This window comes from Acomys minous, assembly GCF_964271855.1.
Source record: "Acomys minous genome assembly, chromosome: 16".
NCBI lineage: Eukaryota > Metazoa > Chordata > Mammalia > Rodentia > Muridae > Acomys > Acomys minous.
In genome coordinates this window covers 28,787,097-28,802,953 of record NC_140498.1, presented here as the reverse complement: position 1 = coordinate 28,802,953, position 15,857 = coordinate 28,787,097, and the positions used below count along the sequence as shown (strand labels likewise).

Here is a 15,857-nt window from a genome sequence, read left to right as displayed (position 1 = left end):
CGGTATCTAGTGGGCTTAACTCACAACACCATAGCTGTGACAGTAATAACTGTAATGACTGCTGGGTAACCACGACCTGGTCTATACAATGGAGATGCCACAGATGTAGGAACCATTGCATCCTGTCTAGGATGGAGCAGAACTTCTAGAAATTTTATATTTTTCCAGAATGGCATGCAACTTAAAGCCTGGGTTTTAAACTTCTGAAACTCTTTAATAGTTTTAGATTGCACTTGAACGTAAGTTACTGAAACTATGGATAATGGAGCTATGAATAAACATAGACTTGTATAGATTAAAAACTCTCACTCAACAGTATATTTTAAAATAGATATTATAATAACAATATTTTCATAAAACCCTACAACTAAAGGCTGTGAGGTGGTAGGGAGTGGGAGGAAAGCAAAAACACACAATATCAAGAAGGCCATAGCTATACCCCAATAACAATAGTACTGTCACCTTCAAGGACTATTTCTGTCTGACCTAATTATACCACTAGCATAGATGGTAGAAACATTTCAAGAATATTTGCCAGGCTGTGAGATGGGTCAGCAGGGAGGGTGACTTTCTGACAAGCCTGACCGCCTGGGGCTGATCCCTAGACCCCACATGGTGGAAAGAGAGAACTTTCTCCAAGGGGTTGTCACCTAAGCGCACATGCTAACTATGATGTGTGTAGCATAAATACGCATGCTAACTAACTAAATGCAATATCAAAATTTGCCAGCAAAGGCTTGCCCTGATGATCCAGTGTGTGCATTTTGTTCAATTGTATCTTGTTATGGACTCATGTTTACCAGGATAACATTTAAACAGTGATTGGCATGGCATAAAGGGAGATGGACCCTGAGCCTAGACCTGGGGCAATCTGAAAGAAAGAACGATAAGAAAAGTTCATGCTGTTTTTAGTTACGAGGTTCTCTTCTCTAGAAAATTGCAACTTAGCTGTTCTCTTCGGCTTGAAAACGCACATCACTGACTAAGCGTCCTTACACAATGATACTTAGAATAACTATGCATTCTATCATAAAGTGAGACTGATCTCTTATTTCAAGGCATGATATCTACATGACTTCTATAGTTTGAATGTTAAATGAGCCACTAGATCCTTGCATAAAAGCTCAGTCTCCACGTTGGTACCATTGCCTGATGATGAGTGCCTTGGAAGCATTTCCTGTGGGTGGTCCTCTGGCCACTGAGGACTGGAACACGTCTATTTCGTAGAGAAACACTGAACTCTTCTTGCTATTAGCAGGATGCAATGAATCTACTCATTTTGGAATGGAACTTTCGGAGCTGGATCCAAAATAAAACATGTTTCCATTATAAGCTAAATTTTTCCTTAGGTCTTTTGTTGTAGTAATGCAAAGGTGACTAATATAGAGTTCTAAATGTAATGATGCAAAATATAAAATATCTGTAAATATACACATAGATTCACACTCACAGAACAATGAATATTTGACCTTGCAATTTTAACTCATGAAACACAGGAAAGAATATAAAGATATTTAAATGTAACAGTTTAGGGATCAGCTAAGTATTGAGCTACCATTTTACAGGGGTCTCCTTTAGCTTTAACTACTTAATGCTATAAAAATTTGATAGTCCATCACATATCTGTCTCTCCCTTATGCCACTCAGATATTTCCTTTTAAGATCTTGCCAATGGACAGTACATTCTTCACAGTTGAGTGGAGAGTGGGGTATGACTTTCACATGAACTCTGGTGCCCCATATCTGACCATGTCCCCTGGATGGGGAGGCCTGGTGGCACTCAGAGGAAGGATAGCAGGCTACCAAGAAGAGACTTGATACCCTATGATCATATACAGGGGGAGGATGTCCCCCTCAGTCACAGTCATAGAGGAGGGGAGTAAGGGGAAAATGGGAGGGAGAGAGGAATGGGAGGATACAAAGGATGGGATAACCATTGAGATGTAATATGAATAAATTCATAAAAAAGAAAAAATACTAATTTTGAAAATATTAAAAATTAATGTGTAATGTTCAGTGAATAGCTGTTGTTAATTTTGTAATGATTGATTTATACCAACAAACATTTCCATATTAGTTTTGCATATTCAAAATTAAAAATAGAGTTATAAACATTAGTGTGAATGTGCAGTCACTAAGAGTATGATGTGCCTAGGTTTTGATAGGAAATAAAACCACATAGAAAACAACCCTTTCTCAAATATAAATGTCCAATATAAATATATAAATACACTTTGCTTATTTGAATATACTTGTCTCTGAGTTTCCAGGCGACAATAACTTTTTAACATATTAACTTGATTCACTACTTCCTAAAAGAAAAATAAAAAAGACAAAATTTGCTTTTCAGTATGACCACAATAGTTTTATTGATTTGTGAATTTAATTTGGACTCTTACAGTTTGGACAGAGGCATTTGGCATTTGGTTCTTCTCATAATGAGACTGACTTCAGGGGGCTGTGGCACATGACTCCATTGTTCATCCCTGCATAGATGTCAAATGACCTCAGAAGCAACTGAATTATAAGAAAAATTTAAAGGTATTTTATTGTGATCTGGTTTCTTGTTTGAATTCTGAATAGCCCAGGCAAAGGCTGAAAGTTGCCTTGCAAACCAAGCTTTATTGTTTTATTTTTCTTTACATGGCCTTTCTGGAGCATTCATTTTGGTCTGGGTTTATAAATCTGCTTTGATTTCTCCAAAATTGCATAGCACATTGCCACCAACTTCTTGGCTTCTCTTTTCCGAGCATCTGGCTATAGTCAATAATAAATGCCATTGCTGGACTGAGCACTGTCTGGTTCTGCTCCTTGTCACCCTAATCGTATCACTTACAGAGTGTGTCTATCTGTTCTCTCTTATTTTCACAAGGACACCAGAGGTTAAAACTAAGATTTGCTCTAATCCAGCCTTACCTAGTTTAGCTGATTATACCCACAAACACTTTATTTACCAGACAATTCTATTCAAGGTTCTAAGTGCACAGGGGCTTTGAGGGATTGGTAGAGACTTATTCAGATTTGAACAGGACACAGACTTTGTCATTTCTCATAACCTTGGGAACAGCCTGTAGCTTTCTGCTGTGGCAGGGTCCTGCCTCTACACTTCTGTACCATCTGTATGTGAATCTGACCTATCAGTTACCACCAGGAAACACAACCACATCCTCTTTTTATGAATGAAGACTTTGAGGAAGAGAGACACTTCATGACACCAGAAAGGCCTTAGATTGTAGCAAATATACAACAATTGAAAGAACAAATGATGACAGAATTCATACCTTGACTGTTTACTTGCCAGCATCTTGCTAAAGACCTTTGATGTTCCAAGTGCACTAAGAGAGCAGATGTGAGAAATATCAATCTGTTTGTAGACATTAATCTATATCTATTTGATATTTGTTCTGTAATTTCCAAGGATATATGCATATGTGCACAGCTTATCAAGGTTCATATAGTTCAATAGTCTATTGATTGTTGGCAAACAACAACAACAAAAAACTCTGGCCTTTGTTTCATACACACTACTTATCATGGTTTCATCTTCTCATTTCCAGAATAAGTACAAAGCCATTCAAAACAGTACAGCACGTTTTTCTTATCATTTGCCCACATCTATTAAACATCTCAACTAATATAACAGTCCAGTTTCATTTGTCTTATTCTTCACACTTAACCCTATTTCTAGATATTAACAGTTTATGGAAGATTGCCATTTTCACAGTGACCTCAGCTAAAACCCAACTCTTTTTTTTTTTAAACCCATTGTCTTATGTTAGTCACAGTGTTCAGTAGCAATAGGATTTCATACAAAGAGGGAAAGCAGTAGTTGAGTGGGAGGGTAAAACTTTTGTTTTGTGATATTTCCCACTAAGGAATAAAGTTCTTTCTCATTGGTAGACTTACTGTTTATCTAATTAGCCAGAATACAGTGGCATGGAAATGTCTTGGTGCTACAATACTGGCAAATAATTCTCTATTCATGACCAGATTATATCTATACTTATATTTATGGAATAAAATGTATATTTCTTGTAAAAATAGAAATAATTTTCCTCTCAAGAGTTATACCTTATATTGTGTACACTCTGAGATCTGATAAAAATGATGATTAAAAAACTAGTTGCTTGTCTCATATTGACACTATTGTGCAGTACTGACTTTGTTTATTAGGTCTGTGGTGAAATGGGACTGTCAAGCTTTACATATCTAGAAAGTAATTGAGCTAAGAATTCTCAATATTTCTAAAGAAAAACATGCTTCTAGGAAGTAGTTTCTTTTTTCTGATCGGAGTTATTTATTCCCTGCATTGATAACTCATTCTAATTTTCTGTTGTGCACCCACTTCATTCTCTCATGTTCATTAGACGTGATTTAAGCATTACAAATCCACACCTTTGTTCCAGGAATTGACAGGTTAGCCACATCTAGCCAGTTTAAACAACCCACAGCTCAAGCTCTGATATCTGGCTCTGAAATACACACCTTTGAGGAAAACAAATTGAGAAAGTTTGCTGAAGATACCAGGAAAGAGACATCACTGTAGTGCCAAGGTTGCTGAAATGATGCTGAACAACAGTGTGGTCATGATGAAAGTAAAGCAGTAATGGAGAAAAGAGAAGCCCCTCACCCCTGTTTTGTAATCCAATTGTACCATATGTAGTAGAAGCAGTATTTCACACATACTTTCATGTAATCTGGACCCTAATGTTGTAAACACTGCTGCCTCCATTCTTTTTTTTTTCCTCCTTTATTAATTTATTCTTGTTACATCTCAATGGTTATCCCATCCCTTGTATCCTCCCATTCTTCCCTCCCTCCCAATTTCCCCTTATTCCCCTCCCCTATGACTGTTCCTGAGGGGGATTACCTCCCCCTCAATATGCTCATAGAGTATCAAGTCTCTTCTTGGTAACTTGCTGTTCTTCCTCTGATTGCCACCAGGTCTCCCCGTCCAGGGGACATGGTCAAAGGTGAGACACCAGAGTATGTGAGAAAGTCATATCCCACTCTCCACTCTACTGTGGGGAGTGTTCTGTCCATTGGCTAGATCTGGGTAGGGGCTTAAGGTTTACCGCCTGTATTGTCCTTGGCTGGTGCCTTAGTTTGAGCGGGACCCCTGGGCCCAAATCTGCCTATCATAATGTTCTACTTGTAGGCTTCTAGGACCCTCTGGGTCCTTCTACTTTGCCTTTCTCCCATGATTCTCTCATCTAGAGTCCCACTAGAATGTTCTCTCCTCTGTCTCAGTTTCCTGGTAAGTGAAGGCTTTCGTGGGACATGCCCCTTGGGCTAATATGCAGATATAAGTGAGTATATACCATTTGAGTCTTTCTGCTTCTGGGTTAACTCACTCATTATGATCATTTCTAGCTCAATCCATTTATCCACAAATTTCGGGAATTCCTTGGCTGCCTCCATTCTTAGGTGAGGCTCAAGAGAATAAATGATTAGTCCATGCTTACAGAAAGCCCAAGAATTGAGACTTATTCTAGTACACAGGTTATATATACATTTTATAAGGAGTTTAATATTCTGTTTACTTGAGCACATGGTAAAGTTATCATGATATATCAAAATCAAATTATATATTATTAAGTGTTTCTTATATTTTATCTTCATTACTACTCCAGACACTTAATTTGATATACCTTAAGACCCAGACTCTCTCACAAAAGTAGACATTAAAATCTTAGTCTGAGGATGGCATTTTGGACGTCTGGAAGCTTAAGGGACCAAGTGGTAGGCAGATCACTGGAGGTAATCCCTTGAAAGTATGGAGGACCTTCAGCGCCTCCCTTCCCTTTTCTGATTTGTTGCTACAAGTTGAGTAGTTTAAGTTCACTCCTTGCACCTTTTCTGATACATTTCTTTGCACACAGCTTCAGGACATTATATCTAATCAATACTAGATTGAGTCCCTCAGAACCGTAGGACAAAACAGCAAGTTTTTCTTTATAAGCCTTCTATTTCATATTTTTACAGCAATGGAAAACTGACTATGACACAGTATTTTTCCATGATGTAATGATTTTTGGCTCATTGGCCAATATGACGGTTAATGATATGCCTTAATGTATGGTTGGCTAGAAGAAGACATCACCAGCCTTGGTGTCTATTAGCATGCGCCCCCAAAAAAAACTGTATCAAAGATCATGGAAATACATTTGGCCTGCTTTCTGAGGGAAAAATGATGTCCGTTAATTTCATTCCATCTTTTCTCTAATTATTCACAAGCAAGAAAACGTTATGCGTATGTAAAAATCCAAGGCAGAGTTTAAGTCTTCTCTTCTGGTTTCTTCTGCTACTTCTCTAATGAGTCACTATTACCACAGGAAAACACTGTCTCCCAAGGGGGCCTCGTTGTTTCTGTCTTGCAACATACAATCTATTCTCAAGTTCCTTAAGGTATTGTTCAAAAGACTGAATCTAGATTTGAGATAGATAGATAGACAGACAGACAAACAGACAGACAGATGGGTAGACAGACAGACACTAATTGAATACAGAGATAGAGGTGATCTGAAAAGAGTTAGTGGGGAGAAAGAATGTGAACAAAATACATTGTATAAAAAATATTAAAAATAACATTTAAAATTAAAAATAAAAAACAATGTAGCAGTTCATAGTTTAAAATATTCCAAATGGTTAAGTTAGAATGCATTTATACTGTATTATTGATCTACTAGATGTTAACATTTTTCTTTTAAATACCCCAAAATTAAACCTGTCTCTTTCCTCCTCACTCTAAATGTTGACAGCCTTGGCCAACATTGCTTTTGCTTCAGGGATTTTTCCATTTCTATTCTTCTGTTTAAAAAAAAAGTGCTCACGTGTTTCTGCACAGCATGTAATTGAGCTGTTAACTCAGTCTTGATCCACTGTGGAGGACTTTTGCTCCCATCCTTATAAAAGCAGACCTCTGTTTTAGATCTGTCCTTTGAATTAACCTGATTTATTATTGTCATAGAAATCTATTTAAGTTAATACATCTCTACCTAAAATTATCTCACCTGTATTTGTTTACAACGGTCTGTGTGCCCTTCCCTTCAGGGTAGAGTAAAATTTCAGTCTCAAGGGTCAGAAGCCACTTCCTTGTGCAAACAACATCTGGCATGCAATATGTGTTCAGTAATCATCACTGAACGAAGGAACAAGGACTACAATGAAAATCAATAAGAATCAGCATGAAAATCATCTTAAAATCCATTTTCAAGATTCCTTTGGGTCTTTTTATCTGCTAATGTGTTCATTCTGCTTTGGATACAAGTGGGGCAGCAGCCTCCTGAGGAGCCAAAAGCCTTCTTGGAAATGTTACTGGCTAGGATAATGACAGGGAGACTACCTCACAGTAGTCTGGCCTCCTTTAATCAAAACATATGAAATGAAAACCAAACGGGGCTTCTTATTTGAAAATTAAACTCCTGCATAGTTATTAACATGTTATTCATACTTGTTCTTCAAGTCAATTTTTCAGAAATGATCAACCAGTTGGGATAAAGGACAGGCTATCATGTTTTTACCATCAATATTTAGTTTTTTTTTTAGTCTTTAATCAACTGCAGATCAAGTTAATAACAAAATATTAAACAAAAGCACCTTACAACACTAAAATAGTATGTGTATGATAGAGATAAATGTTTTTAACACTTAGCAAGCTAGACTGTAGCTCTCAATTTCTACAGTGCTCCAACACAGTATTTCTTCTAATTTAGGCTACAGATGCTTAATTATTAAATAAAATGACATTACTAATTGTAGATAGTCATCACCAAAGAAACAAGGTTTACATTAAGTAGTATGCATACTTCAAATGGCTAATTTATTAGTTATCTAAGATTCATTCAGTCCACTTGTAGAGTTTTCATAAAACGAGATCATTAGATTCATAGGCACCAGAGTCGCAAAGTTGACCTTTCGGTGATGATGATCACATTCTGTAGCTATTGTATACAAAATTATAACAGTGGGCTTATATTGTTACTGATCACTTTGAAGGAGGCTGACAGAGTAAATGTTATTTTTATTGCCTCAGATGATGGGATGAGATGAAAGCCATACCCAAGCAGTATGGATACATGGATTAGGCTAATCTCAGAGTGTTTCTATGAAAGTATCCCTAGGCCTAGGCCTGGAAGCTTCTAGCTTCTGTGCAATCTGCTAAGCTAAGCCTAGTTTTAGCCCCTGAGACTTACTGTTAAATAAACTCAGCCTTTCTAGCTCTTTCTAAACTCTGGATGGCTGTTTCTATTCAGCTGTTCTGGCTCAAACTGCTCTCCAAGCTCACTGATTCAAACTGGTGTCCCTCCGCTTCTAACTGAATTGCTCTGCTTGAAAAAACTGCCTCTGAACTCCCGGTATGGAACTGCACTGACTGCATGAACTTAATGGAATTGAACACAACCTCACAAACTTACCTGAACTCGGCTGCATTCAACTGAACTGCACAGAATCCAAATCCATTCTCCCTGCACTGTTCTTGTGAGAGTTGGTGTATCCTATCCTTGACTCAATTTTATCAAATCTTTCTTTGATTAATCACTTTGGGAACTACAAGTGTGTACTAAAGGAATGTCTGTATTACAGCCAGAGGGATTAAAGTTGTGTACTAAGAGTGTGTATGTTTTCCAGCTGGATCACACAGACCTAGGTTATTAAATGTAATCTGCTCTAAAGTATTTAAATTCCTCTACATGGTAGAGCAGGGGCTATAGCTCAAGAGTAGGTCACTTGTCTAAAATTCATAAAACCTGGGGTAAATTAGGAATATAATTTAAAATGTTGTTTGATTTTTAGTGTAAATAGCTGTGTATCTAGTTGCTTCTGTATTGAATATTGTGAGTATATAATACTATGTTTAATGAATCTTGAAATTACAAATAGTCAGGGTGAATTAAAATATCTAGAAAATTAGATGCCAAAGATTATGCAATCTCTTTTAAATATTTGCATTTTGATTGTTTTCTTCATCGCATCATCTATGTTGAGAAGTCTCATACAAGGCCAGATACGATCAAATTGTCATAGTGGAGGGCTTAAGCACAGACTGTCCCTGTACTATACAATGGAAGAACGAAGTACCAAGTTAACATTGGTAGTTAATTTTAGAGTATAATCTGTCACAAAAGACAATATATCTCTTAACCATATTAAGATACAAAGAATCTTCCCTTAGGTCTAAGACTGAGAGGAACCTTCTCCCCACTATATGCTCATAGGCTATCAAGTCTCATCTTGGTAGCCTGCTTATTCTTTCTTTGAGTGCCATCAGGCCTCCCCACCAAGAGGAGGTGGTCAAATATGGGGCACCAGAATTCATGTCAGAGTCAGTCCCCGTAAGGGGGAAAGCAGGAGGGAGAGAGGAGCAGAGGATACAAGTGATAGGATAACAATTGAGTTGTAATATGAATAAATTAATTAAATAATAAAAAAATATTTAAAAAGATACAAAGGATCTTTATAAAGACCACTGAAACCAACAAAAAAGAATGGCTATACTCTGTACATACCTGCATACAACTTCATTTTACATTTTTCTTTGTCTACTTTAGTGTTTCCCAACTTTGTTCAGGCTGGCAATTTCTAGAGAAGGTGGAGTACACAACCCAGTGGGTGCTATTTAAGAGCAGCTTTTACCTGATCAGTTTTTTTCCTTCTTCGAGGACTGGTCAAACTTCTGTTTTACTTGTCTTTCTTTGTCAGCATTTAACCGTCTACTTTGTTTTGACATTGCTTTCTTTTGAAGGTGGTATAGCAAATCAATTCAGTATTGCTTTAACCATATGTGATTTATGTTTTTAAAGATAAATTCAAACCTGCAACTATCTGAAATTTCTAAAAGCTTATATGCCTAGAGGCTTAATTGCTAACAGTAGTTTCAAATAACCTAACAAATTTCAAGTGTCTAAACACAGAGTGATAATTTTCCCTGCCCTTTTTTCCATCCCACCAGAAGCTATACAATTTTAACATCTTTTCAGAGGTGACTTATAAAAACTATTATTCTTCGTGTTTAGTAATATAAAAATGAATATCCACTTTTTGCTTCCTATAGTTTTTGAGATACATTTCTTAATATTGTTAAATGTTTGAATACCTATAAATCATGTTATTTTTAGATTGTACAGCTATTAATAAAATTACAAAAAATAATAAATTACTTAACATCATTCGAAAGGCATATAGGAATGTGAATAAACATAAAAACTTTACTCAGACATTTTACAGTGCTATTATTACAAAACAATCAAGTAAAATGAGTGTGGATAATTGTTATTTTAGGGCTTGTTTTAAGATAAAAGCTATTTTATAAGCTTATGTGTTTCAATTTGTTAAAAATCAGTGTTTTTTGGCCAGGTTGTTCTTTTCTTGTAAGATCTTTCATGAGATAGTAAATAAACTTTTATTCTTCAATTTGGCACATAACATAAATTTCACTACTTCATACATGTGTTGAAGTAGATTTCTTAGAGAAATTTTGGTTTTATTCTCAGATATAAAGGTTTTACACACAGCTTATATTTAGAAGAAATGCTTAGAAATGTAATAATGAATATAGCACAAGTTTATCTGGGATATCCCACAATAATGTTACCGCATGCTATACTCAATAATTATTGATCACCTGAATGGAACATATATTAAACAGCTACTATATATGTTATAGTTTTAAATTATCTCTCAGAGTACACATGTTGGGAATGTAATCACTCACATAACACTGTTGAAATGTGAGGCATTTGAGGGTGATTAGCTTATAAGAATTATGTGTTAAGGAGATGAATGCCATCATATAAGGGGTGGGTTAATTTGAACAGGAATAGGCTGCTGATAGGTGAATGAGTTTGGCTTTCACTATTCTCTTACCTTTCACATGCTTACAGGCCTTTTGCTTTTCTCCCTCTTGCCAATGGATGAAGCAACAACAAGGTCTTTTCCAGGCATGGGTGCTTTGTTCTATGATTTTTCAATCTTCAAAAATATAATAAGTGATGTCTATCTTTTGTTAATTCCAGAGTCCTAAGCACTCTGAAATAATAACAATGAATACTCTAAAGAACATGTCAGTCACTTAGGTATTTTACAAGTGTTTTTTTCCTGAGTGAATATAGGAATATGATCTTTCATTTATGCTATTATAATCTCATTTGCCACCTTCCTAATCTTGATTTAATGCCATGAATATTTATTGGGATTTAGTAGGAACTTAATAAGTATTTATTGACTAGAAACAACGTACGTGTGAAGACCCCAGGAAAGCACTGACTCTTGTGACTCATTGTATTATTTGGCTATGTGTTTACCTGGAACTCTAAGACATGTTAGCTTTGGCTTTGAGAAAGTAGAAGAAAAACATCTTTCCTAAAAATATTCTTAAGAATCATTACTTCAGTCTAGAGGGAGTGTGGCATGCTTTTGATCTCAGGCAGAGGCAGGCATATCTCTAAGTTCAAGGCCAGCCTGGTCTATACAGCCAAGACAAATCAGAGACACCATGTCTCAAAGGGAAAAAAGAAATTGTTTTCAATTTACAAGATTCAGGGTCAGTTTTAGGACCCCTAAATTAGATGATGCAGACCAATCACACCAACCCTTCCATACCCCATTCTATGACCCAAGTATCTGCCACAAGGTAAGACATCTCTACACAAGACCCTTTCTATTTAGAACCACTGTTGCTTTGAGACAGATTTAATTTTCCTTTTGGTGATATGTCTGCTCTTCAAACTATAGCACAGAAATAATCTTTCAAGGGAAATAAGAACAAGAATGCTTTTTATACAGCCTGAAGCTAACAGATAATGATGGCTTTTTGAATACACACAATAACAACAACAACAACAACAACAACAACAACAACAACAACACACACACAACATTAATTTAAGTCAGTTAAAAGTCAAGATCTCAAAAAAAATCAAGATCTTACATTAAGAATTCTATAACATGTAGAGTAGACAGTATAAGATACACTTATCCTATTCAATCTCCCATCAATCCATAGTCTTATTTGCACAATTGTTCAATTAACCTTTATTAAACCATACTGAGTGGCCAAGCATTAAGATCTAATTATTTTCTTTAAAGAGTTATCATCATTGCAAGAGAAAAGTCATATTGGGCCAAGCTTTGTGAGCCACAAGTTAGAGTCCTTTGACTCAAAGTTGGAGCTAGGCATGGCTTACAATGTAAATTATTTCTGTCTACTGACTTGTGGAGGAAAATCCCTGCAGTATTGTTGATAATTTACATTGCAAGAGTCCAATGAGGAAAGGTATGAACTTACACAAAAACACAAATATTACAGTGGAACACAGGCTTCAGAAAAAAACATGTTTTTAGATATGGCATACCTATTGCTGTGGTCAATAAAAACCGGTAAATATTTTTCATCTTGAAGGGAACAGACTGTTTAGTTAAACTATGTGAATCACCTAACTGTATTTTGAGGCTCAGAGTTCTTTACCACAGGTAACCTAGAATGTGTTCCTCTTTTTAGATAATTTGTCTTTTAATTACAGATTTCATCTGTGTACGGAGAAACTCTGGATTAAAACTAAGAAGTATTTTGCCAGCAAGTAGGATGTGGGCAATACGTGAAAAATAAGGTACAGCACTTCACTTCTCTCATTCTTCGCTTTGCACATATACCTGCAAGTTGTTGACAGTGAACTGGGCTAATCTAGGCCACTTGGTTATCACTGTTTTCATTTAATTTTCAACTTATGTTTTTGCTGAAATGGCTCTAAACGTTTTTGAACCAACTATTATTTAAACCAAAACAAAGAATGGAAAACCAAATATCTAAAGATAGCACTTTATATCTTGGGGTGGGAGGGGATTTAGTAATAGTGAACAGAGAGAAACGAGCAACAGCTACAGCAAGGAGAACTGAGTGGCAGGAGAAAAATGAAAGAACAGAGGGAAGGAGAAGAGGGGGAACTGAGTGGGAGGGAAAGAGGAAGGAAGGAAGGAAGGAAGACAAAAGATGAGGAGAGAATGATTTTTTCTAAGCTGAATCAATTGCACTAATAAAGAATATGTACTAAAGGTCATTTTGATAAAAATTTTATGACAGTAGGCTAAAAACAATGGCAAAACAACAAAAGAAAAGTTTAATGAACAGTGATAAAAAGATAAGCAAACAAATTGTGATTTCTATTTCAATGAGAATAATAGTTAATGCTTAACTCATTTTAGATATTCTCTAAAAATTATAATTTCCAAGTTGAATTTTTTAATAAATTTAAGATTTTTAACATTTTAATATAATAAGATTGTATTGACAATTTTAGAATTTTGGTTTCTTTAAAAATGAAAGCAATATTAAAATAATTTGATTTTGTTTTAAAGGTAGGTGTGAGAATATGGGGCTGCTTTGCAGCAGTGGACAATGATTTGTCTCATGCTCTAGGAGAGAGATGATTTTATCAGTTGGAGATAGTTTCTGCAATTGTATACTTGTGGAATTCTGGGGACTTTTCACAGGATATATAAATGCTAGATCCCCAGTAGAGACGTTGGAAGGTTGTTATTGTTGGGTTGTTGCTGTTTTATTGTTGGTTGCTGTTAGTTATGGCTTGTTAAATAGTCATACATATAGAAGAAAGAAGATGCAGAAACAGCATCAGCAAAGCAGGAGGAGGAGGAGCAGAGAAGAAGGAGGAGGAGGAGGAGGAGGAGGAGGAGGAGGAGGAGAAGAAGAAGAAGAACAAGAAGAAGAAGAAGAAGAACAAGAACAAGAAGAAAAAGAAGAAGAAGAAGAAGAAGAACAAGAAGAACAAAAAGAACAAGAAGAAGAAGAACAAGAACAAGAAGAACAAGAACAAGAAGAACAAGAACAAGAAGAACAAGAACAAGAAGAAGAAGAAGAAGAAGAAGAAGAAGAAGAAGAAGAAGAACAACAACAACAACAAGAACAAGAACAAGAACAAGAACAAGAACAAGAACAAGAAGAACAAGAAGAACAAGAAGAAGAACAAGAAATTGTAAAGATCAAACTTGCTCCAAATAACCCTAGTCAGCTGGAAATAATCTAGTCAGCTGGAAATAATCTAATAGTAATGACATGCCCTTTTAAAATATTTTGTTAATTTATTCATATTACATCTCAATTGTTATCCCATCCCTGTATCCTCCCATTCCTCCCTCTCTCCCATTTTCCCCTTACTCCCTTCCCCTATGACTGTGACTCCTCCCCCTGTATATGCTCATAGGGTATCAAGTCTCTTCTTGGTAACCTGCTGTCCTTCCTCTGAGTGCCAACAGGCCTCCCCCTCCAGGATGACAACCCTTTTTGACCCTTGACTTTATGCTGAGATCTCTTTCATTTACTCTCTATAACCTTGTCTTCCTTCTTATCCAGTGTTAGAGGGTTGAATGGAACATATAAGTGGTGGAGAAGTGTGGAAGAAAGAAGAACCCCCAAAGAAATAAAGATCTGTTTACAAATGTCACCCAGATGTGGGGCTAGGCAGAATTTGAAATTTTATATTAAATGTTGTAAAAGAAATGGAAGGGGAAGAAGGAATGGATATTTTATTTCAAGATTCCAACAAAAAAATTACTGTGGTTGCTACCAGTGGGATCCTCCCACCACCACTTTGCTCCCAGAGGGGATTTTCTGGGTTTTGGTTTTATATTTATTTTCTTCTTCTTCGTATATTCTACTTCAAAAGATGTGAAGAGAATGTAATCTTGCCTTGTGCTGGGACCAAGGTGAAAGAAGTCTTAGGTGGCTTGATTCCACTGAGATTTTGTCTCTACAAACTGGTTAAGATCTTAGATAGACTCCAGAGAGGAAGTGTTTTTGTTAACTAATTTATTTATTCAGATTACACCTCAATTGTTTTCCCCTCACTTGTATCCTCTTGTTCCCCCCTCTCTCCCTCTTTCAAACTATTTCCCTCCCCTAGGTCTGTGACCAAAGGCGACCTCCTCCCCTACCATATGGTCACAAATATCAAGGCTTATCCTTTCTCTGAGTGCCACCAGGCCTCCCCACCAAGGAGAAGTGGTCAAATATGGGACACCAGAGTTCATGTCAGAGTCAGTACCTGCTCTCCACACAACTGTGGAGAATATCCTGTCCATTGACTAGATCTGAGTAGGGGTTTATTGGTTCAGTACCTTGAGCAGAACCTCCGGGGTCCATATCAGCCCTTCATGATGTTCTTCTTGTAGGTTTCTAGGAGAGAGGAAGTTTTAGCCAAAGACAAAATACAGGCTATGGTGACTCAGCCTGGTGTATTGTATTGCAAAAGGACCATCAATTAGGGGGAGGACATGAAAGAGAGAGAGAGAGAGAGGAGAAGGACATTGGAGGAATCAGAGGAAGAGAGATCAGAGGTTCCTGCCTAAGGCTACAGGAAGATGGAGGATTTGGCCCAGATGAAGAACTTTAACAAGTATTTGGGATTATCGATGGAAGATAGATAGCTTGATAGAAATTATTAGAACCAGATGGCATGTGATTGGGACAGGTATTCCATACTTTCTCCATATGGGAAGTAATTTAGAGGATTAATATCTGCCCTGCCCCAAGTTAACTAAGGCTATTTTAAGATATAATATGTGTCCTACCTGAGTCTTAATTGATTGTTAGTGGGTTAGAAAGCACTGCTTTAATAATAATTATAGGCCAAATAATAACCATTATTAGACCTACTGGTAAATTAAGAACAACAAGTGGCGCTTGCATGGGGCAATTATTAGGCAATACTGGTAATTTAACAGCAACAAAAAGATGTTGGGAGAATGGCTGAACAGTTGGAAAAATTGCGGGTGGAGTTGGAAGCGCAGGGGTAGTAAGGAGCACCAGAAAAGGGAGAACAAAAAAGCTCAGTCCTAGCGACTGA

The 15,857-nt window shown here is 36.6% G+C and overlaps 1 long non-coding RNA gene across 1 annotated transcript in view; it reads left to right on the top strand.

Moving 5' to 3' along the window:
- The window catches only part of LOC311585941, a 59,343-nt gene extending 46,735 nt beyond the window's left edge, over window positions 1–12,608 (top strand). Inside the window, exon 5 of the long non-coding RNA XR_014775393.1 lies at window positions 12,522–12,608. This is a non-coding gene — a long non-coding RNA (uncharacterized lncRNA). The remainder of the gene's footprint in view (window positions 1–12,521) is intronic.
- The last annotated feature ends 3,249 nt before the right edge of the window (window positions 12,609–15,857 follow it).